Raw genomic sequence first — 9,875 nt, 5'->3', positions numbered from 1 at the left:
CAACGAAATAACAAGAACTCGGCCCAACTCATTAAATTATTTACGGCCCAACTGCAAATGGCCATGTCTCGGCCCAATCAGGAAATGGTATGTCTCAGCCCACTTTTCATAGCATCTTCTATAAAAAAAAAAAATAATTACTTTAGCCTAGTTTCGATCCCATGACCTCTAGCTCAACGACCAACCACCTAACCACTCCTCTGCGATTTTTTTCTGAAATAATCGATAACCTAAATCTATTTATTCTATATCAATATTTCATCATAATATTCATTATCATCTTCGTGCTTCAGTTTGTGATTAAACCGAAATCATTGTCTTGATACATTATCGTGATTCAATCAAAATCATCACAGTTCACGATCTCCTTCATCCTTCTGCCCACCATCTAACCATCAAACTAGTTATCCTTGTTTCTCCTTATAGTGGGTTTTAGATAGAATTGAAAATGAAAATTCAGTAGCAGATGCTACTGTTCGAATAGCAGAAGCAGTCCACGAATGGTCCGATTTGTTTGAAAAGAAATTCGATGGCCCAAAGGTAACTTAAATTGTCTCAACCCAATTAGTGACCCAAATTCAAGGTACTAGTCTACTAGCAAATTAATCACACCCATTTTTAATAAACCTCAAATTCATAAATGAAATGCAAGTGGGGAAAGATTTCTTTGTCATACTCGACAGAAATAATAATATCTATATCTACCTTTAAGACTAATTAGTGGTTAAGTAGGGTAGTATGTGTCGGCCAATAGAGAAAAACAAGAAGCTAAGAATTTTAATTCATCATTTAATAATTATCAAATGGTTTTCATAGGTGTTGGGGTTGGTGTCTTCGGATGGTGGCTGAACAGAAGCAAGTAACAGCAGCAGTTAGCGAGCAGTTAATGGTCATTTGATTGTGAGAGTGACTCATTGGTTTTGAGATGAAAATGGTGGTGGTGTTGGGTCTTTTTACATAGGCGATCGAATGGTGAGAAGGGTGAAGGTGATCAAGGTTTTGGTGGTAGTGTTCTCATAGGTGTTTGTTAGATTGAAGGTGGTAGAGTGTTCGAACAAGAAACAGGAAAATAACTAGTAACAGTGGTGATAACGATGGTTTTTAGGTTCATGGTTATCGAATTCACACAGGAACAGAAACATACTTAAGGTTGTAGCACATGGCGGTTTAATTGGTTGTTTGAAACAGAAAAATATACGCAGGTGGTTGTAGAAACATAAATAGAAATAAAGGTGGTGAAGAAGTGAAGGTGATTGAGTTCTTAAACCGAGATAGAATCATAATTTGCATATGGGTTTTATGATATTTTAGAGAAAGGGAAAAAAAAATGAGTTCCTTTGTTGTATGTACGCATGATAATGCATATACATATTATGTAAGTGTTAAGTTGATGAAAAGAAACAAAACATTGTGACTGTAAATAAATCACGGACCAAATAACGAGTTCTTGTAAGTTGATAGAGATAGGTGATAGTATATGCAAGTATGTATGTTATTAAAGAAACAAAAACACTATCATTTATATCCACTAATTAAATTCATCGTGCAATTACAATAGTTTAAAGAGGAATTGGTTTGGTCATATTTGTAATATAAGATATGCGGTTGTTGGTGAAAGATTCAAAAACCATACAGTAATAAGTTTTCATTTAGTGCACATCATATCTATATTTGTATATATATATATATATATATATATATATATATATATATATATATATATATATATATATATATATTTATATGTATACACATTTATTTTACAAATAATGGTTCGTGAATCTTCGGGAATGGTCGAAGTTAAATGAATGCAAGAAAACAGTTCAAAATTTTAAGACTCAACATTACAGACCTTGCTTATCGTGTCGAGTTTATATTAAAAATTAAGTTTAAATTTGGTCAAAAATTTTCGGGTCGTCACAGTACCTACCCGTTAAAGAAATTTCGTCCCGAAATTTGAGTGAGGTGGTCATGGCTAACAATAAAAATGTTTTCATGACGAATATGAGTTGATAAATAGAGTTTTATCATTATTGATTATTATAAATAAAATGATTCGATTATGTAAAGCGTACAATGAAGCTATCACAAAAGATTGATATAGAGATTTAACTTTTGACGTAGTCACGGTGGATTTTAGGAATTTAAGGAATTTAAAAGATAATCTTTGGAAATCTATAAGATCTGATTCTTCGGCGAATAAGGAAATCAGGATCTCTCTAATTAAATGCGGAGATCTGCCTTGATTACTCTGTCTGGCATTTCCATTATAAATTAAACTCTTCTGTTCCATTATTCTCACCATTCCTATACTTTCTTTCTTAGTTCATACATCCAAAAGATTATGAAAATGTTTAGTCAAGTTCTAATCCTTGATATTTTTCCCAATTATCAATTCTGTCATCCTTCTTTTCAATCTTCCACCAGAAAAAATTTGTTTACTTCTACTATTTCCTTGGGGCAATACTATTCTTAATTATACCGTGTCTTTATGTTGCTGTTCGTATTAATATCCATGACTTGTAACCTCCGTGTTGTTATTGGGCTTCATATTTTCTCTTATATTTTGAAGCTCTTTGCCTTTTTAGTATATTCTCGACCTCTAGTAAAGCTAGCAACGTCCAGAATTCGTAAGTACAGAGTTTCGAATGAACTTAATGTTCTAATCAAGAAAGAAAGTAATCATAAGATTTGATTTGTCAAATTATTAGAATCATTTAGAATAGAACTATCAAGAATATACTTTCTTGATATGTTCAGAGGTTAAGCAGAATGAAAGAGTCATGTAACATGGCACATGATGACGTTATAATCTGTGAATCATCATGTTCCATTTAGAAACTCAGCATGACTTATTGTAATATAATCACGTTGATCAAGTGTCATTATATTATACTAACTCATGCATCAGTTCCCAACATTACTTCAATAACATTCATATTTTAAGCTCGAAAGTTTACAGAATATAGAAACTAACAGTTTCTATATGATGTAACACTGATATCATGAAGAGATTAATGATTTCAGATAAGAATAGTTATAAAAATATCTTCAGAAATATGGAGGATATTTATAATGAAAGATACGATGATATCTTAGAATTTCTAATATCGATGGATGATGAAGAAGATTTGTCCGTAAAGATTTAGAGTCAGGAGCAAGGTATTCATTAATGACTTCAGTAGATACTGAATCATTTGGATTCTTTGAAGGCAGAATTAGTCTTTGTGATTTGTCCATAGCCTCCTTCATGGTTTGCTCAATCCGTTTTCCAGTTCTAATATTTTTGAGCTTTGCCAACATACAATTCTTTATCATCAAACTTTTGGTTGTTAAGGTCGTTTACAGTTGTCTACGGCTCTGCTGCTTCATTCAGCTTTTTCAACATTCAGGGTATTGATTTGTAGACTGAGTGCTTTTCAGAATTTTATAATGAAAGATCATAATTCTAAGAGATAAATGTTATACATATAACTGTTGATGTAGATATGCTGTGAGTTTTCAAAGTACTGATTGCTGATTCCCGGTAATTGGTATGGCAGTTCTGGTTACAAGATACGGATGAGTATATGATAGGGTTTCAATGAATAAATACAATGATTTATCAGAGAGATTTAAGCCAAGAAGCAACGAGGTTGCTGGTACGTCTGCTGGTAATATGGTAGAATATGAAAGGTTTTCCAGTAACAATAAATGAGCATGCATATATATCAAGGTTATAATAAGACTAGTACGGTTGAAAAGTCAAAGTTGACTTGCTGGAGCTGTGACAAAATTGGCTAATTCGGAAAAGAATTGCATTGTTATCTACGGTAACAACAATGCCAAAGGAGCTATCACAGATACGTGTTAAACATTTACTCAGTTTCTGAGAGTTTTTCAGGTGCATAACTATATGGATAAATCTTTCCTTCCGTAGACGAAGTGTGGTTGGTTCATCCTCTTGATTGAAGTGTTTTCAAGAATTATGAAATGTTTGAACGCAGATTGGAATCGTCAAGATACAAATGAGGTTTAAGATGAAATCAAGTGGCAAACTTGAAGAATTGTTTAGTTTCATATGTTATAATCAATATTTTAATTCATTTTAATTGTCCAATGTTGGTAGTCCTCAGTTGATAGTCCACAGTTAGCAATATATAATATTCGAATTAATTAATACGTGTCGTGACCCGTGTACATGTCTCAGACTCGATCACAACTCAAAGTATATATATTATTGTAGAATCAACCTCAACCCTGTATAGGGAACTCTATCATTACAGCATATAGAGTGTCTATTGTGATTCCAAATAATATATATAGATGCGTCGATATGATATGCCAAAACCTTGTATACGTGTCCCGATATTTAAAGTGCGTAAAATAAATAACAGAAATTAAATGACGATAAATAAAATTGCAAGAATTAAAATTGCGATAAAATAAATTGTGATAATTAAATTGCGATAAATAAATTGCGATAAATAAAATGTAATATGGAATTAACAGTTAGCTAGGAACAGTTAGCTAGGATTTTGTTAGTGTGGTTTCTTAACAAAATTTCTCATAGTTAATTTGTTTGTTTCTAACAAATTTTATTTTGTCAACTGTTTTCTTCATTATGCCACTTGTTGGATTCTGAGAAGTCAAAATCTAAATATGAAATTGAATGAAAATGGTTATTCTGCGGTGAACGGATTTGTATCTCTGTAGATGTAAGTAGGATAGTAAATGAATGTTTACTCAGATTTGAAGAATGTACAGTGTAACTTATTAATGTGAAATCTAAATATTTATCGGGTATTACCTACCCGTTAAAATATTTTCACCATTAACAGTTTGTACAAAATAATTTTTAATTACAATTTTTATGAAAATATACTTACATATATATATATATATTTTTTCTTCAGATGTAATATAGATTTAATGAGTTAATATGATATTAAACTCATTTGATTTACCGTTAGAACATGAATATATAATCTCTAAAACATTAGAGATTACATAATCATCATAAAGAACGAAGATGTAGAACGTCACGTAGAACGATGATTATACTTCGAGATATAGAATGAGATGTTGAGGCATGGATTGTTGATGGTACTGGTGCTGTTATTGATGGTACTGTTAGTGCCGGTGATGTTGCTGAAGCTGGTAAATTTTGCACCATATTCTCCAAATTGATTACTCGAGCGCGACGTTCGTTGACTTCTTCTATTATTCCGGGATGATTTTCGGTCGGAACGAGCTTATGAATAAGGTTTAGAATTGTGGATAGAATATAATCATGTCGAGCTACTCTGGAAATGAAAGAGAAAATGGTGTTTCAGATAGATTCGCCGGTAAGTGCTTCAGGTTCTTCACCAAGAGGTGAATTCGGTTGGTGGAAGGAATTGCCTTCTTCGCGTCTCCATTGATTAAGTCGACTACGAACCCATCAGATGAATTGGGGATGGTTGATTGGTTGATTCATTCTAGTGACACTGTCTTCGGAGCTTAGGTGAACATCCATATCGGAATAGCTGTCGGAATAACTATCGGAATAGTTATCGAAATCTGAGGGACTCGAACTGGTTGAGGGATTCATCTCGTACGATCAAATGAAGGATTTTCGATAAGAAATAGATTATAGGATGTAGATTAGTACCCTGCAATACATAATTTACATATGCATATATAATACTAAAATCCCATAAGTTACGGAGAAATCTACGGAAGCTGTCAGACAAAGGTAACAATAACATATACGCTAAGATATGAATTTATCTATACACAGTCCATGCAATAGAGACAGTAAGACGTGTCTAGACTTTAAGGATGATAAGCAAATAATTTTAGACACTAAATGATAAGCAAAACTTTTGACATGCAGATATGGTCGAAGTCCAGACTCACTAATGCATCCTAACGACTTATTAGTTAGACACACTAATGCAAGACCTGGTTCGCTAAGACCACCGCTCTGATACCAACTGTAGAGACCAGTCCTAATCCATCTGGATGAAGTCCATATCGATTATAAACGATTCACAACAGTTGATTACATCGCGAGGTAATTGACCTCTATATGATACATTTTACAAACATTGCATTCGTTTTTAAAAGACAAACTTTCTTTACATCGAAAGTTGACGGCAAGCATACTATTTCATAATACCTCCAACTATAATTGACTTAATAATAATCTTGATGAACTCGATGACTCGAATGCAACGTCTTTTGAAATATGTCATGAATGACTCCAAGTAATATCTCTAATATAAGCAATTGCACAGTGGAAGATTTCTTTCATACCTGAGAATAAACATGCTTTCAAGTGTCAACCAAAAGGTTGGTGAGTTCATAGGTTTATCATAAAACAATAAAATTCATCATTTTGACAGACCACAAGATTTAAATGCTGCGGTACAAATGGGCCCGAATCCTATACCCACCTGTAATGTACATGCGATATCTTTTAAATACAGTACACCTTTCTCGTGTACGAAATCATCTTTCATAAATCTTAGTAACCGTACACATATCTCGTGCACAAAAATAACATACACATAACATGTGTATAAAATCATTCTCTTGATACATAACATTCACTTTTCATTTCTTTCATAGCTTGGCTTGGTAACCGACCTTAACATATAATGCGCATAATAATATCCCCAAAACAGAACATCTCGTTTGTATAATAATCATATAAACTTCGAAGTACTAAACACCACGTGTAGTGACCCGAACTTTTCCATGTTTATATATATATTAAATGAAATTGTTATTTACATGATTAAGTGTTTCCAACATATTAAGCAATCAAACTTGTTAAGACTTGATTAATTGAAATAGGTTTCATATAGACAATTGACCACCCAAGTTGACCGGTGATTCACGAACGTTAAAACTTGTAAAAACTATACGATGACATATATATGGTTATATATATAGTTAACATGATTTTATTATAAGTATGTATCTCATTAGGTATTTTGACAATGAGTTATATACATAAAAATGAGACTATTAATTTAAGAAACTCGAAAACGATATATATAACGATTATCGTTATAACAACGTCTTACTAGGTACATATGAATCATATTAAGATATTTATACACTTGGTTAATTATGTTAAATGATAAGTAAATATATTATTAAGTGTATTAACAATGAAATACATATGTAAAAATAAGACTACTAACTTAATGATTTCGAAACGAGATATATATGTAACGATTATCGTTGTAACGACATTTAACTGTATATATATCATACTAAGATATATTATATATCATAATATCATGATAATATAACCATTTAACATCTCATTTATTATAATAAACAATGAGTTAACAACATTCAACAAGATCGTTAACCTAAAGGTTTCAAAACAACATTTACATGTAACGACTAACGATGACTTAACGACTCAGTTAAAATGTATATACATGTAGTGTTTTAATATGTATTCATACACTTTTGAAAGACTTCAAGACACTTATCAAAATAATTCTACTTAACAAAAATTCTTACAATTACATCCTCGTTCATTTTCATCAACAATTCTACTCGTATGCACCCGTATTCGTACTCGTACAATACACAGCTTTTAGATGTATGTACTATTGGTATATACACTCCAATGATCAGCTCTTAGCAGCCCATGTGAGTCACCTAACACATGTGGGAACCATCATTTGGCAACTAGCATGAAATATCTCATAAAATTACAAAAATATGAGTAATCATTCATGACTTATTTACATGAAAACAAAATTACATATCCTTTATATCTAATCCATACACCAACGACCAAAAACACCTACAAACACTTTCATTCTTCAATTTTCTTCATCTAATTGATCTCTCTCAAGTTCTATCTTCAAGTTCTAAGTGTTCTTCATAAATTCCAAAAGTTCTAGTTTCATAAAATCAAGAATACCTCCAAGATTGCAAGTTTACGTCCAAGTTTTCTAAATCCATTCCAAGTAATCATCCAAGATCAAGAAACCTTTGTTACTTACAGGAGGTTATATTTCTAATACAAGGTAATAATCATATTCAAACTTTAATTCAATTTCTATAACTATAACAATCTTATTTCGAGTGGAAATCTTACTTGAAATTGTTTTCGTGTCATGATTCTGCTTCAAGAACTTTCAAGCCATCCAAGGATCCTTTGAAGCTAGATCCATTTTTCTCATTTCCAGTAGGTTTATCCAAGGAACTTGAGGTTCGTGAATCAACCAGTGGCCAAGTCTTACTTCCCGACGAAGTAAAAAACTGTGAAAGTGAGTTATAGTCCCACTTTTAAAATCTAATATTTTTGGGATGAGAATACATGCAGGTTTTATAAATGATTTACAAAATAGACACAAGTACATGAAACTACATTCTATGGTTGAATTATCAAAATCGAATATGCCCCTTTTTATTAAGTCTGGTAATCTAAGAATTAGGGAACAGACACCCTAATTAACGCGAATCCTAAAGATAGATCTATTGGGCCTAACAAACCCCATCCAAAGTACCGGATGCTTTAGTACTTCGAAATTTATATCATATCCGAAGGGTGTCCCGGAATGATGGGGATATTCTTATATATGAATCTTGTTAATGTCGGTTACCGGGTGTTCACCATATGAATGATTTTTATCTCTATGTATGGGATGTGTATTGAAATATGAAATCTTGTGGTCTATTGTTACGATTTGATATATATAGGTTAAACCTATAACTCACCAACATTTTTGTTGACGTTTAAAGCATGTTTATTCTCAGGTGAATATTAAGAGCTTCCGCTGTCGCATACTTAAATAAGGACGAGATTTGGAGTCCATGCTTGTATGATATTGTGTGAAAACTGCATTCAAGAAACTTATTTCGTTGTAACATATTTGTATTGTAAACCATTATGTAATGGTCGCGTGTAAACAGGATATTTTAGATTATCATTATTTGATAATCTACGTAAAGCTTTTTAAACCTTTATTGATGAAATAAAGGTTATGGTTTGTTTTAAAATGAATGCAGTCTTTGAAAAACGTCTCATATAGAGGTCAAAACCTCGCAACGAAATCAATTAATATGGAACGTTTTTAATCAATAAGAACGGGACATTTCAGTTGGTATCCGAGCGTTGGTCTTAGAGAACCAGAATTTTGCATTAGTGTGTCTTATCGAGTTTGTTAGGATGCATTAGTGAGTCTGGACTTCGATCGTGTTTACTTGAAAAATGATTGCTTAACAAATTTTGTTGGAAACTATATATTTTAACATGTGAATATTATGTGATATATTAATCTCTTAACGTGTTTGATATTATGTGATAGATGTCTACCTCTAGAACAAGTCCCATTGACTCACCTAATAATAATGAAGAGTCAAATGTAAATTGGAATGATTCGTGGACTGATTCACAAGTTCCCGAAGAGGAACCGGAAGAAGAGTCAAAACTGGAAGAAAAATCGGAACCGGAAGAAGAATCCGAACCGGAAGAAGAAATAGAACCAGTGGGGGAAATAATAAAATGGTTAAGTAGAATAAAATCCTCAACCAACCGACCAAAGTTAATTATGGTCAATGGTGTTTCCGCCAAGGAAGCAAAGTATTAGGAGGATTACCAATTCTCCAATGAATCGGATCCCGACAAGGATTCCGATGATGTTATAGAAATTACCCCAACACAATTTAATAAGGCAAAAGAGAACAATAAGAGAAAGGGCATAAAAATAGAGAAATTTGATTCCAAACCCGATGAACTTTATATGTATCGTCAACCCCCGAAGTCCTTAAGTTGTAACAATGACCCGGGAACCTCTAAACCACCAGGTTTTTCTAAACCAATGTGGACAACGACGGCTCGTATTAGGAGAACATCATATATCCCTAGAAACTTGGCA

This window comes from Rutidosis leptorrhynchoides, chromosome 3, assembly GCF_046630445.1.
Source record: "Rutidosis leptorrhynchoides isolate AG116_Rl617_1_P2 chromosome 3, CSIRO_AGI_Rlap_v1, whole genome shotgun sequence".
Classification (NCBI taxonomy): Eukaryota; Viridiplantae; Streptophyta; class Magnoliopsida; order Asterales; family Asteraceae; genus Rutidosis; species Rutidosis leptorrhynchoides.
Note: the sequence above shows the minus strand (reverse complement) of the source record.